The 15,482-nt window shown below is 38.8% G+C and overlaps 1 long non-coding RNA gene across 1 annotated transcript; it reads left to right on the forward strand.

Annotated features, from left to right (window-relative positions):
* Positions 1–1,762: 1,762 nt before the first annotated feature.
* On the forward strand, positions 1,763–4,684 carry LOC140139452 (uncharacterized). Its single transcript, XR_011857126.1, has 3 exons — positions 1,763–1,901; positions 3,810–4,013; positions 4,475–4,684. It is a non-coding gene; the product is annotated as an uncharacterized lncRNA (long non-coding RNA).
* Positions 4,685–15,482: the final 10,798 nt, after the last annotated feature.

Genomic DNA, 15,482 nt, shown 5'->3' on the forward strand with positions numbered 1-15,482 from the left:
TGCAGGGATAGGGAGGGGGCAACCATGATAGGGGCTGCCGGGGGCGGTTTTCTGCAATTTTCCTATGGTATTTTCTAAATTTTCAATTTTTAAAATATTATCCTTAGATGATATCTGTCGTAAAATAAATGAATGCTGCTATAGGCTATAATAGGCCTAGTATGCCTACCCTGATTATGCAATATATACAACAACAATAACAAAACCAACAACCAATATCTAATTTGTAAAAAATATTCATAACGACGTAGGCCTATATATAATAGTCCGCGCCTATTTAGACTAGTAGGCATATTCCTGAATTATATAATAATAATAATAAAACGGCAAAAACAATCAATCACTGCAGTCAGAAAGAAAGAAACGAACAAGAAAGAAGACAGAAAAAGAAAAAAAAAAAAAAAAAATAGTAAATAATAGAACTGGACCACCTGGGACTCGAACCCGTACTGCAACCCCAAACATTACATCTCTTAATTTAAAAAGCATTCAGTTTAACAACAGTACATGGTGTATATTGCCTCGTTCTTACTTCGTCCACGAACACCGCCCATAAACATTATTGGGTTTTTTTCCTGAAAACCGCCCATGCCAGATCACCGCCCCTAAACATTATTGTAAGTACAAAAACGCAATAGATCTATCAACCAACCAACAAAAACGCAAAATCGCGCGAATAGCACTACTTATGGAAAAATAGCATCGCGAACATTTTTCGCCCCCACCCCTTCACAGATCTCAAAATATTCAGGCCCCTTTTTTGACATGAAAATTATGGGTCAACCCCATAGAAAAGCATATAAACTCAATTTCCCAGGAAAATTTTTGGTCTTTTTTTTCAGCACCCCCCCCCCCTTAGGAGGGTCAAAACTTTTAAGGCACCCATTTTTGCATCAGACCCCCCTCTAACAAGTGTTTGTGAACGGTCCCTTATGAATATATTTTATGATTTTACAGAGCTATTGTGACTGGTACTCTTCTAACATATACCCGTGAAGATATTACAAAGTGTGGTGTAAAACTTGTCAATGCTGACTACAAGATCATCTTAGTACCATTTTGTGCTCTCATGATTGGAGGCGTGATTTGTATTCGTTGGTTTCAATCTTCGGTAAGTAAAGATGAATTAACTAGATACAATAGATGAGTTGACCTCAATATTTATCAACAAAAACAAGGGACTGGTATATCGATATGCTTGAGTGAACCGCATGCAACCACACTGTTCAATAGCCTTATTGTGATGTGGCGGGAGTTTTAAAAACACGGGCCCTGAACAAAATATGATGCGCGCGCATACTGCCAGGCAAAAATCAATGGAAACTGATTATGCGTGCGCATACTGCCAGGCATTGACGTCAGAAGTCAACTCATCTATAGAAAGCGAAAACAAAACGAAACAAAAAGCAAAAGGATTTTTAGCGGTCAGGATTAGTGCTATATTTTGGTTTTGGCTGCTCTGATACCTAGGCCTCTTTGGCCAGTCAAACGGATTGCCTGATGAAGTTTGGAGGTTCCAGACACAATCTAGAAAAAGTAAGAGATTTATTTCCAAACTTTGTTCATATTAAAGGGCGGGTATCGAGCTAAAGCCTTATAGTTAAGTTAGTAGAGTATCGGTCCGAGGTGATCCGAAGGTCACAGGTTCAAATTCTGGATGGTCAGTAACATTTTTTCGCTGGCTGTCATTTTTGTATGTGGCGACTTGTGTTAAAAACCTTTCTCATATTTAGTTTATATTGTTTATATGTTTCAGAATCGTGAAACAGAGCCGCCACAATGGAAGCAGTTGAAGATCTTATTGACCCCACATCACATGATCATCCTCTCCTTATTCCTTTTCTTTGGTATATTCAATGGTGTCGTGTGGGGTTTCCTATTCTGGCATCTGGAAAACCTAGGTAGGTCAAACATAGGAGTGCATGAGAGCAGGCGGGTTCGAATCCTGGCAATACAATCAACTCCACTCTTACTATCAGCCTCTCCTGTTTCCCCTCTCCTTTTTCCTTTTCTTTGGTTTATTCAATGGTCTCGTGTAGTGTTTGCTCTTCTGGCATCTGGAAAAACTAGGCAGGTCAAAGGTATACATGCAAAGCCAATTTGGTCTGCGGGTTCGACTCCACATCATATTCTCATGTATCATTATTTCGTTTGTTTGGTATATTCAATTGTGTTTAGGGGATGCTAACGGATGTACGATTTGCAGATGATGTTGTCATAACAACTGCACTAGTGAATGATATGTAAGATCAACTGAACAGCTTGTGCAAAGAGAGTACACATATGTTAGATTGCAAATGCACAAAGGGAAAACCAAAGTTTGTGACAAACTTTAAGACAAAATAAACAATCACAATAAAGAATCCCCAAATCTAGAAAGTGATCAACTATAACTGCTTGCAGGACAAACCTTGAGAATGGACACAACACAACTGAAGAGATCCTAATTCATGTAAATGTAGGATGAAACTACAGGTTTTGGAATGCATAAAGAACTGCTGACAGATAAAAACATACTGCACTGTAACTGAAGCCAAGAGTCTATCTCCGATCAGTGTGTATTATACAAATATATACTGCCATGAGCGGTTCTGGTTAAAACTATGGGCCCGAGGTGAGATCAATAATACTATTTTCCTGAGGGCGCAGCCCCGAAGGAAAATAGTATTAATTGATCTCAACGAGGGACCATAGTTTTAACCAGAACTTCGAATAAAGGCAGTATATATTTGTTTTATATACTTCATTAATATGTTCTTTGTTCATTGATTGGTTAAAATAAAATTATTTGACGTTTTGACTCTCCAGCTTCTATCCTGAGTGAACAGCACGACCAATTTAAGCACAACCTATATTTTGCCCTTAAAAAAATCGAATAGGCTAAAATCGGGATAACCAAATACAGCATCGCGAAATCACGCTATGGTCAAAAGTACTATTTACGGCTTGGAGGTACTATTTACGGCTCATCCGGGACATTGCAAATACTATTTACGGCTTAGAGGTACTATTTACGGATAGGAGTACTGATGGTAGTACTACACCCCTGGCCAATTTTGTGCCTATTTTTGCATTTTTCTCAAAAATTATAGCGCACTGGTGACAAGTAAAATATGTATATTATAGGGGCAAGGACTACAACTACTGCACTGGAAATTTTATTTCAACACAGACAACAGATGTGGAGTTACAGTCAAAAATGAGGTAAAACCAATACCGTAAAATTCCGTCTACAAGCATATATATGCCTCTAAACGAGGTTTTTTTGACACAAGAGACAAGAGGCGGACACTCTCAACAAAAACGTTATTTGGAGCTTGAACAACTATATTACTGATAAAGGCGGCTGTACAAACATGTATATTTGTAAGACCAATCTATTGCAATGTTTTTGAGAAGGGTATTGGCCTTTCATATCTTTCGTTAAAAAAACCCCTCGTTTAGAGGCATATATGCTTCTAGACGGAATTCTACGGTATTTGATCAATAAATCAATAACTACTTGCCTTGAGTTGCTGAATTTTCAGTGCAGTAGTTGTAGTCCTTGCCCCTATAATATACATATCTTACTTGTCACCAATGCGCTATAATATTTGAGAAAAATGCAAAAATAGGCACAAAATTGGCCAGGGGTGTAGTACCCCCTTAAACACAAACATATTATTTTAATGGTAGGCCTCTCATTGTAAGATAGAAAACAGAAAATGAAAAATCCTATTAGATACCAAGTATGGTATGATGATACTTTTTTTTAAATAAAATTTACTGTGAAATATTAACATGCTGTATTTTGTGTCATCTTTCGTCAGGTGCAACTCATGGTCTATTGAGTTCAGTGATACTATTTCAAGCAGCCTCTGAGATCCCTTCTGGATACTTATGTAGTATCTCTATTGAATATCTGGGGTATTGGAATAGCATTCATCTTGGATTCCTGATTTATACAGTCCGATTTGTCTGGATATATTACATTGAAAATCCCTGGTGGAGTATACCAGTGGAAATCTTTCAAGGTAATCCTTTGATGAATATCCGTATAATAAAGTTAAGTTTACGTGGGCAGTGGCGTAGATTTCTTTTTGACATGGAGGGGCGGGGTGGGTTGGAAAAATGTCTTGAAGTATAGTGAATCCAACACCTTTTTCTGGACCAGATAAGGTTATGGTACAAACGCGCCATATTGAAGCTAAAATGATGATATATGGTGCAAAGTGGAATAAATTCGCGCGAAGCGCGCAAAAAAGGCACAAATGAAAATATTGCCACAAATAAAGCTGACACACAAGAGGATTATTATGGGTTCTATAAAGAATATCCCAAGGCTTGATATAAGGGATGTCATTCCTACCCCCATCCGCACAAGGCAACCATTTATTTCAATATTTTTTATCATAATCGTAATTGTACAGGGCTGAGGGTTTTTTCTTCTTCTTTAATAATGATCAATTGATCGTCATTGTTATTAATGTTTTAGGTTTTGCCTTTAGCCAAACTTGGAGTGTACTTCTAGCCTATACGAACACATTCGTACCCGCTAACCTGTCTGCTACTGTATGCGGAATATGTTCCGCCTTGTACTTCTCCCTCGGTGTATCGCTGGGATATTTGCTTACGGGATTTATGGTGGAGACGGTAGGTGGATCGGCGACTTTTGGATATTACGCCTTGGTTAGTCTTGGATTTTCAATGCTCTTTGCGCTGTCGATAAGGGTAAGGAGTTTTGGTTGAACTTACAAACTTAGGCATAGATAATGAAGTTGTTAATAAAAAATGAGTTAACAAAACTTTCGACATGTACATTTTGGCTTACAAACACAACAACAAACTGATTAATGATTCCGTCCGCAACTTGTGGTCCAACACCACAATACTATATTGTAAGTCCATAGCTGACATGTCTTTACTGTGGAAGTCAGCGGCCTCAGCCCTGTAGGGCTTGTAGCCTTTATGTTTTTAGCAGTGTGATTTTGGACCACAAATTGCGGACAACATAATTGCTATAAGCAAAACCAACATAATCATCTTTCATCTCTAAAAATGGGGCAAATTAGGCCTATATAACTTATTACTGATACCAAGCTCTTAACAAAATAATTATGGTGATAATGTAATTGATCAAAACACCTTACATGAAAGTCATTGCATCATCAGTGATTTTAAATATAAATGTATGCTTTATTTACAAATGAAGACCTGAGCGCAAAAAGACCGAAAGTCCACTTGGCCCCTCAACATGTATACACTAAAGTTACGTATAGTTTCTTAGGGTTTTATAATGATTAATACATGTTCCAGGGTGAAAACATCATGAAAGGTTGTGAAAGATTTGTTTTGGCCCCTGAACATTACCAAACTATACGAAACTATACGCAACTTTAGTGTATACATGTTGAGGGGCCAATTGGACTTACGGTCTTCTTGCGCTCAGGTCTTCAAATCTACAAAAGAATTTGCTGTCGAAATGACGTAATAATTGCATTAACTACCATAGCAATAGTTATAAACAATTTTTGATTATATCGGCCTGCAATAGTAATTCTATAGAATATTCACATCATGTTGATCACTTGCACCTGTAAGATTAGTACCATTAAAAAGAGCGGTATTGTAGTCCATCTATGATTGCAGACATACACCAGTGATGAGTGCAACTTGCTTGTAGTGCAGCGCGATATAATCAATTCTTATTCAATGGGTGCGTCTTGTAAAGAATTCACGTAATTTGATTGGTTTTCTGGTGTATAATATCTCACAATAGTTGATAGTGATATTAGTCAGGGCGCGCGCAGCCACGCAACGGAACAAGCGTGCCGCCGCGGCGGCACGCTTGTTGCTCCTCAATGATCGCGCGATTATGCGTTCGCGTAATACACGTGCGAGAACTAAGAACTCGATGAGGCGGCTTAGATGTTCGTGATGGTTTCGTTCATTTAAAACAACGGGGATGTCCTCACAAAAGTAACTTTATTTTTTTCTGAAAAAAGGCAGTTTTTCTCGCAAAAATTACATTAAAACTGAATAAGAATGAGAATAAATGATAGGATTTTGTCTTTTGCCTATCCACTATCGTGTCATAATGGATGGGCTGGCCAATATTTTATCGTAGTGGATACCGGCTGCGCCGGCATCCACTACTCAAAATATTGGCCAGCCCATCCATTATGACACGATATTGATAGGCAAAAGACAAAATCCTATCATTTATTCTCTAAATATTGTTTGTACCTATTGCTATGGTAGTTAATCTGACTATTACATCACTTCTACAGCGAATGCGCAGGTAAACTTCAAGTTAAGCAAAGAACAAACAAACAAACAAAAGAAAAGTTAACAAAAGACAAGCTAAACATATTATTAGTTTCCTTTTCTTAATATTAATTTGGTTTTTTTTGTATGTCTATTTCATTATTTAAATCGATAGATGGTTAAAACACCTAATCCACAAACCGATGAACTGGACGAAAAAATCGAGACACATAAGGACTCTGCATATGAACATCGTGGACAAGAACTAGTACTCCTTTTACCAAAATGTCCTGTTGAACTCACGACGGCAAGACAACAGTCGCCGTAGGGAAGCGTATAATTTAAAACTGTTTAACCTTTCTTCAATTATTGGCAACTCTGTTAAAAGCACAAAGCATTGACGACAATGTCTCCTTGGTCGACAGACGACGTCTTCATGTGATTGGCTGCACAAAAGTCAACAAAAATACCTTCATGGTCTTCCAACATACTGGGCCAACATAGGTCTTCAATTGAAGATGCTTAAGGGTAGACGAGGTATTGGTGGTCGAAGCAACCTAAAAATCGATTTTCATTATCTAGGTCAATATATTATTGAAAATTAACACCTTGATGTTTTGCAAAAGTTCATTCTACAAATCGTATACTTTGCAAACTTGCTTCATTTATTGCTGTTAATTAGTTATGTATACGTTTTATAAAAGTGGCGTTGTTTCAGCGCTCTTTACAACGTAACTCAAGAACCGCAGCACCTATAAAAGTATATCTGTGATATTTTAATTCCTCTACACGCTCGCTATGAATTGAGCAATACAGTTTCTGCCAAAGCTCACTACCATTCGTAAGATGCTGTGAACTACCAAATCACAACAGTTTAAAATAATTAATAACCTTAATGTGGCAAAGCCACATTTTCGTCTTCATTACCAATTTTGTGTCCCATGGGGGGGCAAAGTCAAATTCCCAATTTTTCGTCATTTTATTTTATTTTATTTTAATGACACTTTACTCGTTGCTGACCCCATTTTATTCCTAAATATTTCTGGGGGCCACTCTGTCCCCTGGCTACGCCACCGGCTGGCACCTCATTTTATTGCAAGTTCATCGAAATGTGTTTTATTTCACATTGCTATTATTTTTTATAAGAGTTGAACATTTAAAAATGTGTTTATTGCGTTGATCAAAATGCCAAGTTGATCGACTGAAGTCTGTCTACGATTAGTATGTGGGGAAAGCCACTGCCGCTATATATGCGGATTGAATATTATAATACGTTAAATTAATGATTCAAATCAGGGAAAATGTGATTAAACTTATAGAATATTAAGTTGAACATTTAAAAATGGGCTTATCTTCGTGTTGATCAAACTGCCTAATTGATCGACTGAAGTATATTTATGATTAGTGTGTGTGTGGGGAAAGTCACATTTTCGTCCCCATTCAGGGGCTATTTTAACGTGTCTCTTGGTACGTTCGTGCCAGACGATGGTGGACTACATTATTCACTGTGGCAACAGCCAATATCGTAAACAAAACAGACAATATGACGGCAACACTGCCTGGACAGTGGACGCCCCGTGCTGAGTTGTGTTTTTAGCTCTATTGGCCCCGTTACAGAAAAAAAATGCACAAAATATATTTCTCAGTGAATGTATAAATTTTCACATAAAAATAAATATTTTTGGATTCAAAATAAATGTGAAGAAAAAAAAAATATAGCCGGGAGTGAGCGGGACTCGATCTCGGGACCCTATGCACCGCAGGCGAGACCCGTTACCGTTAGACCAAGCGAACCGTGATACACAATGGGGGAAATTTTAGGTATATATCATAAACATACCGTGCGTTATTCATACAAAACATTCAAAAAACAGTACTTACAATGAGGTTCACTGGCGAACCTCAACGGATTTAGACTGATAAAATAGTGCTTAATAACATACGTACAGTTTTGGAATAATTTGAGACATTTTTGTGTTTACGTGTAAAACCAATGACAACGTCAAAATTCAGCCAATCTTGGCCGGCCCCCCCTGGTTCGTGCAGTGAGATTACAAATCCGTGCAGTTAGAATTAAAAATCCGTGCATAAAATATTTCTAAACTATCCAAGTTTCAACCCGACAAATGACCAAGAAATTAAACAAGGTTCCTCCGCAGTAAGACTGATCGAGTCGGAAAAAATATTATAATTCGTGGAAATCAGTCAATATTGATTTTGCGATTAAAACAATTCAAGCAATCATTGCCTTGAACGGCTCTGGCAACGCCCTTTTCCCCCGGTTTTTCGGTCACTCGTAGGGGAAAACTTCGGGACTAGGGAGCAGCGTGGCACACTGGTTAAGGTCTTTGCCTTTGGTGCGAGAGGTTCCTCGCAGGACCAAAAATATACCCACTCTCCCCGTGGTTCATCTGGTAATGGCGCCTTTTAAATAAACCGCTCTAAAAAGGCTTAGGAAAACAGTACGGAAACGCTTACATATGCAAATTTTCCTGCTCGCTGCGCTCGCAACACGTATAGACCATTAAAGGTTTGTAAATTGAGATCCCAAAAATTTGGCTTGCGCAAGGGGTGTCAAAGAATTTTTGGCAGGCCGAGAAGGGGTCGGTGGCAAGCGATTTTTGACGGCCCGAGGGGGGGGGGGGGGCAAGCAATTTTGTCGAGAAATTTTAACCCCCGGGGCTCATAATTACTGCACAGCCCCTTACTCATGTGACACAACATTTCATCTTGATTTTGGACTAAAATAGTGTAAACTGGAAAGTTTATTTTAGTAAAACGAGTGAAATAGTGAAATAAAATCCATCGAGAAATGCAGTTATGTTTACAAATCTGGATGTTCTTTGCTTGTATTTCTAACGTTTAAAGTACTCAGCCACGTTAATGTTTAACGCTACGGTATATAGACATTTCGTTCATAAACAGCGTGTATTCTGATTAAAGGCCCTTTCAGTGATTTCACAGGAACATTAAAAAAATGGTAATTTGTCAGAGTTGCTTAGAAATAAAGAATAAGTCTACAGAATTTCATTAAACCACTTTTCCCCTGAATACATCGACAAATTAGTCAAAAAACAGAAGTTTTAGAAAGGTTTTCTACTTCAACTCTGAGAAAATCGAGATTTTCGTACAGTGCGCCACCAATCGACTGGAAAAACTTCCTAGTCCAGTGTTTCTAACACGGGGAAGTAGAGTCTAAATTGATTTAAAACAGACGCTTTTAAGCTACAATTTTGTAGTAGAAAACAAAATAAGCAATTAAAGGTCACCGAGGCAAACTAACGGTCAATTCAAATATGAAAAACAGTTAAAATTTTGTATTTTGTTTAAAATAGTAGCTACTGATGTAATAAGTAGTAGAAACAATACGCAACGCGTGTTGGTACGTGGAGAGTGAGCTTCTTTCGATCTCGAGTCGGACTTTTTGTACTGTCAGTATCAAAAGTCCAGAATCATGCAAATGCTTTATTTTGTCTAAAATACACGGCTTTCGACCGAACCACTAGCAGGCTATGTTAGCACATCTATGCCAATTACAAAGGTACCAAAATCTGAATTTTGATGATTTTTACGATCGTCCGGATGAGCAAATCACTGAATGGGCCTTTAACATTTTTAAATATACCGTTTAACTTGATATCAATAAACCAGCTGTGTACTTCATCGAGCTGCAGGTAGGTAAAATACGACAATTCAATTAAATAGATTGACATTTTAAAGGAAAACCTACCGTTCTAAATATAACATTTTACAGATGTTATAATTTTGTGCATAGGCCTAATTATGTGCACCCGTGTGTATTTTATGCAATGTTGACGAGTTTTTATGCCTTTTTGCAGTCTTATTAACATTTTTAAACATAATACCATTTGACTTGATATTAAAGCAATCACAACATTATGCCTTGCATGTTAGAAAGGTAAAATATCAAGCACGAATCACGTGGTTTTATTTGAAACAAACTCGTAATGACCCCGGGTAATGACCCTTAAAACGAGTTATAGGCCTACAGTCGTCTGTCAACACGCGATATGCAAAATTCCCGGGCACCGAAATTGTCCAGTACAATAATGACGTACATGCGCGTATTTTTTTTGGGGGTGGGTCTTTGGGGGCGCCAGCCCCCCGGGGTCAAAGTAAGGGGCGGCAAAAACGAAGGGGCGGCGGTAGAAGAAGGGTGGCAAAAACAGGGGCGGCAAAAACGAAGGGGCGTCAAAACGAATAAGCAAAGAAAATCGGGCGCCAAAAATTGAAAAAGCATAAAAAAATTTCCGTGAAAAAAATTGGGCCCTTTTCGGGCTGTAAAGGAAGGGGCGGCAAAATTGTTTCTTCTTCAGCCCCCCGGGGTTGGGGCGGCCACGGTACGCCACTGCAGTAATACAATGAAGGCTGACAACAATCGAGCACAAATAACCATGGTGTCATTGCACTAAACAATTTCGCCGCGGGAATTTTGAATATCGCGTGTTGAAAGTCGGCTGTTTCTATTCGTTTTTACGGTCAATAATCCAATATGAGTTTGTTTTAAATAAAACCATGTGATTCGTGCTTTATAATTAATTCCTAACATATAGCTTAGGGATAATGTTATGATTGTCGGAGACATCAGATGTGTGCTTTCATCGAGCTGTAGCTAGGATTTTTAAAAATGACAAAAAATCGAGTCATTATGTTATATTAAGAAATCAAATTTTAAAGTCTTTTCAAACCTCACTGAAATCCTCACCAAGCGTATCCTAGCGGTTAAGGCATAGGACTGTGAACCCAAGGGTCAAGGGTTCGAATCCCAGGTCCGGCTCTTTGTGTCCTTGAGGCTGCGTTCACATAGAAGTATACTATTCGGGTATACGGTGCACGTTTTGCAGGTGAACGCGTATAGCTTAAATCGAGCAATGCAATTCCATAGTACCGGGTCACATAAGGCTACGATCAGATAGAAGTATACTATTCGGGTATACGGTGCACGTTTTGCAGGTGCACGCGTATAGCTTAAATCGAGCAATGCAATTCCATAGTACCGGGTCACATAAGGCTACGATCAGATAGAAGTATACTATTCGGGTATGCACGTTTTGCAGGTGCACGCGTATAGCTTAAATCGGGCAATGTAATTTCATAGTACCGGGTCACATAAGGCACTATTCGAAAAGGCCGTATACCATGTATACCTGCGTATACTATAGTATAGTGGGAATCGTGCGTGCTCGATTTTAGTGCAGCGTATACCGTCCTAATTTTAAAACTAAACCATATGTGGGTAAATTCATTTTTTTGTAATAGATGCACTATCTAATTCTGCACATTATGACACCTCATTCAATGCAATGTGACCTCCAGAAGTAAAGTTACAAGCATTTGATTAGACGAAGAAAATTGGTAAACTGACCTACAAATGTATACTCGCTATTAGCTATACGACCTCCCCTCATTTGACCAGGCTGAGTTCACATAGTATACTCCTATATGAACTCGGCCTGATCGAATGAGCGTATTTCGTATAGCGAATACCGTATACCGTATACTTCTATGTGAACTCAGCCTGAGCAAGACACTTCACTCTACTTGCTTAGTGCTTCGGAGGGCACTTTAAGCTGTCGGTCCCGTGTACATGCATATTTTCTCACATTAATGTAGTGTGCACGTTAAAGAACGTCACAGGCTATTCGAAAAGAGGAGGAGATCAGCCCGATCATGTTGACTGTACTTCAAAATACACTCATCTACTCTAGGTTCCAGAGTAAAAAAATAAGTACAGCTTGTCTGTACGCAGTGCGACAATACTCATACATATGAGGGAGGCACTTATAAGGAAGAAGAAGAAGAAGAAGAAATAATATAAAACATAAGAAATGATTTCTTGTGTATTTTTTGAAAAATGTAGGTTTTGAAAAATAATATAAAACATAAAGAAATCAAATTTTGAAGTCTCTTTCAAAACCTCACTGAAATCCTCACAAAACAATAACACATAAGAAATCAAATTTAAGAGCTAGTCTATTTTTCTAACCCTTACTGAAATCCTCACAAAACAATATTGGCGATATGAGGTACATTGAAAATCGCAACGCTCCTTCGCCTCTATATATCTATGAGGTACGAAAACTAGGTGGTGAACGCCACGAATTCTCTAAATTCAGTACATTTCCGTTGTCAACTGTGTAGGCCTAATTGAATGGGATTATTTTGAAATTTTAAAACGCTTAAAATATCACTAACAAATAGGCACACAGTGTCATCGCCCGCATATCTTCATGGCAGAAATCGCCATGGTAGGTTGAATCCACCGCCACGCATGGCCATTTTGTATCGACCTGTTTAATACTTTTGAGTCGCATAATGGGCCGAAGGACATGCTACTGACAATAGCCCCGATTAGCTCGGTTACTGACCTCGCTGTGTGTGAGTCGTGCATGGTATGCCATAGGTCATATGGTTTTAGACATATCTCCACGATTGGCCTGTACACTGCGCTATATAATTCGGCACATATAAATCAGAATTATTGTCAGTTTTTGACTCAAGACGCACGCTACCGGTACTTTCTCAAGACGTAAGCTAACGACTATCATATCTGTTCAAAATATATATTCAAGTGCAAGGAACCACATCTGGTTTCTTTATACGAAATATCATTTACGGGAGATATTCATCATTTTCTACCCCGGTATCCAAAGATTTGCTCCTCATATCAAACTCGTGCATAGCAAATTCACGTGTATCGATCCCGGGTATTTATTTTAGTATCTCTGCTGACAAAGTAATTATTAGCCAGGCGATGTCGGTGTGAGGCATATGTTAATAAATAATATTAATGCAAGCTAAAACCGTTGGGGGCCCACAAAACTAACCGAGTGTATGGAAAATCAGTGCCATACGGCTGAGCGGTTATTTGCCGTCTAGTCCGCCCATCATGCCGCTCGCCGCCTGACTAAAACCTCACAATTCAATACGCCCTAAAATCGACTTGCAATTGTTGAGTTATCTTACAAAAACCTCATTTTTAGGCAAAATGGCATGTTTTTGGTTGTACGGGGTCAAAATGTCAACTTACTCCGATTTGGGCAAAAATGGTGGTAAATTGCCCATCTTGATATACGAATCAAGAACTTAGGGACCGATCGTTATTTACGGCAGGGGGAATGGGTGTTTTGGCAAAAATATCGACAAAAAATTTCGCGTTCCCCCCTCGCGTCCGCTCAAAATTTTCGCGTTCCCCCTTGTTTTCCCAATTTTCTCCATTTAAAATTTAACAATCCCCCCTCCTGTTTCAACTAAAATTTCAGGTTCCCCCCTCAAGAACACAAAAAAATTTCGCGTTCCCCCCTAAATTTACCCATTCCCCCCCCCTGCCATAAATAACGATCACTCCCTTACTTTCTGTTTACTTGTTACGTGTTGAGTTTCATCATAATATATCCAGTAGGCCCCCTATTTAACTATCTCACATTTGTCTTTATTAGGCCTACACCATCATGACAATAACACTAAAAAAATTCCAAACTTTAATACAATACAGGCCTTTCAACATGTTCAACTCGCATCTTCCGAGACACAGTGTCGACTTCCTATAGACGAATCCAAATCCACGCACTCCTACACCTGACTAGCAGCCTTTAGTTGGGTAGCCGTCGGCTACAATGCACCCAAAATGTGAAATGATTCGCCCTTGGCGGAAATTTTAAACTGCATTCCATCACCCGTTTTATACCTTCCGCGAAAACACAGGTAGACAAAAGAATGATTAGTTTACAACACAATAGGCCCTACAGTTCCTTCGGCAAAACACACAGCTTTTACATGAGCTTACATGGTCTATTCGCTGTTGAAGTGGCATAATAATCGGATTAACTACACGCGGTATCTATGCATTGAACCATATCATTCTGATCACTCACACCTGTACGATAAGTATCTTTGAAAAAAGCGGTATTGTATTCAATCTATGATTGCAGACATACACAGGTGATGAGTGCTTTTATTTGCACAATGGGGCGCTCAAAACATCAGGTTGGTGCAAACGGCTACCCAAAGATGTCCGACCAAATCCTGACCATGACTTGGCTACTTGGATTCGTCTATAGACGAATCTAAATTCACGCATTCCTACACCTGACTAGCAGCCTTTAGTTGGGTAGCCGTCGGCTACAATGCACTCAAAATGTGAAATGATTCGGCCTTGGCGGAAATTTTAAACTGCATTCCATCACCCGTTTTACACCTTCCGCGAAAACACAGGTAGACAAAAGAATAACACAATTATAGATGATGTGACTTCTGACGTCAATGCCTGACAGTATGCGCACGCATCATCACAATTTCCATTGTTTTTTGCCTGGCAGTATGCGCGAGCATCATATTTTGTTCAGGGCTCGTGTTTTTAAAACTCCCGCCACATCACAATAAGACTATTAAACAGTGTAGTGGTTGCATGGGGTTCATTCAAGCATAAAGATGATACCAGTCCCTTGCCTTTGTTGATAAACATTGAGGTCACCTCATCTATACAGTTCCCTTCGACAAAACACACAGCATGGTCTATTCGCTGTTGAAGTGACATAATAATCGGATTAACTATACGCGGTATCTATGCATTGATGTACTTGCGAACAAAAGGACTATGTAGATGCGACGGGATTACCTGCGGAATTATCTCCATTATATACATTATTAGCTATTATTATATTAACCCTCCTCGTCCTTGCATCTTCTCTAGGTGTTAGGCGGCTTTTATTTGCACAATTGGACGCTCAAAACACCAGGTTGGTGCTATCGGCTACCCAAAGATGTCCGACCAAATCCTGACCATGACTTGGCTACTTGGATTCGTCTATACGATAAATGGGATTTCACCGAACGAAAGAAAAGGAGTTCTATCTGATTGGCTAGCAATCGATCGCTTAGGTCGCTTAGTAGTCAACTACAAACTCAAAACTGAGCATCGTATTCAATTCGATTGAAATCGATATTCTATTATTGCCGTAGATAAAGAGAGTGATAGTGTGTCAATAATGTACATTGTATTGCAGCTGGATTTTACATGCATTCTTTTATATAAATTTTTTCTCAAAGAGTTGAATATGATCAAAATTTTTACTCAGGATTTCAAATTTTTTACCCGCAAATTGCAGTTAAACATATCCACAGCAAAATACCAGTCCTCACTAATTAGTGTATTTAATTTCCAGTTAGTGTATTTAAGATAAAACCTGACAACAAATCAAATTTTCTTGCAATAG

Source organism: Amphiura filiformis, chromosome 18 (assembly GCF_039555335.1).
Source record: "Amphiura filiformis chromosome 18, Afil_fr2py, whole genome shotgun sequence".
Lineage (NCBI taxonomy): Eukaryota > Metazoa > Echinodermata > Ophiuroidea > Amphilepidida > Amphiuridae > Amphiura > Amphiura filiformis.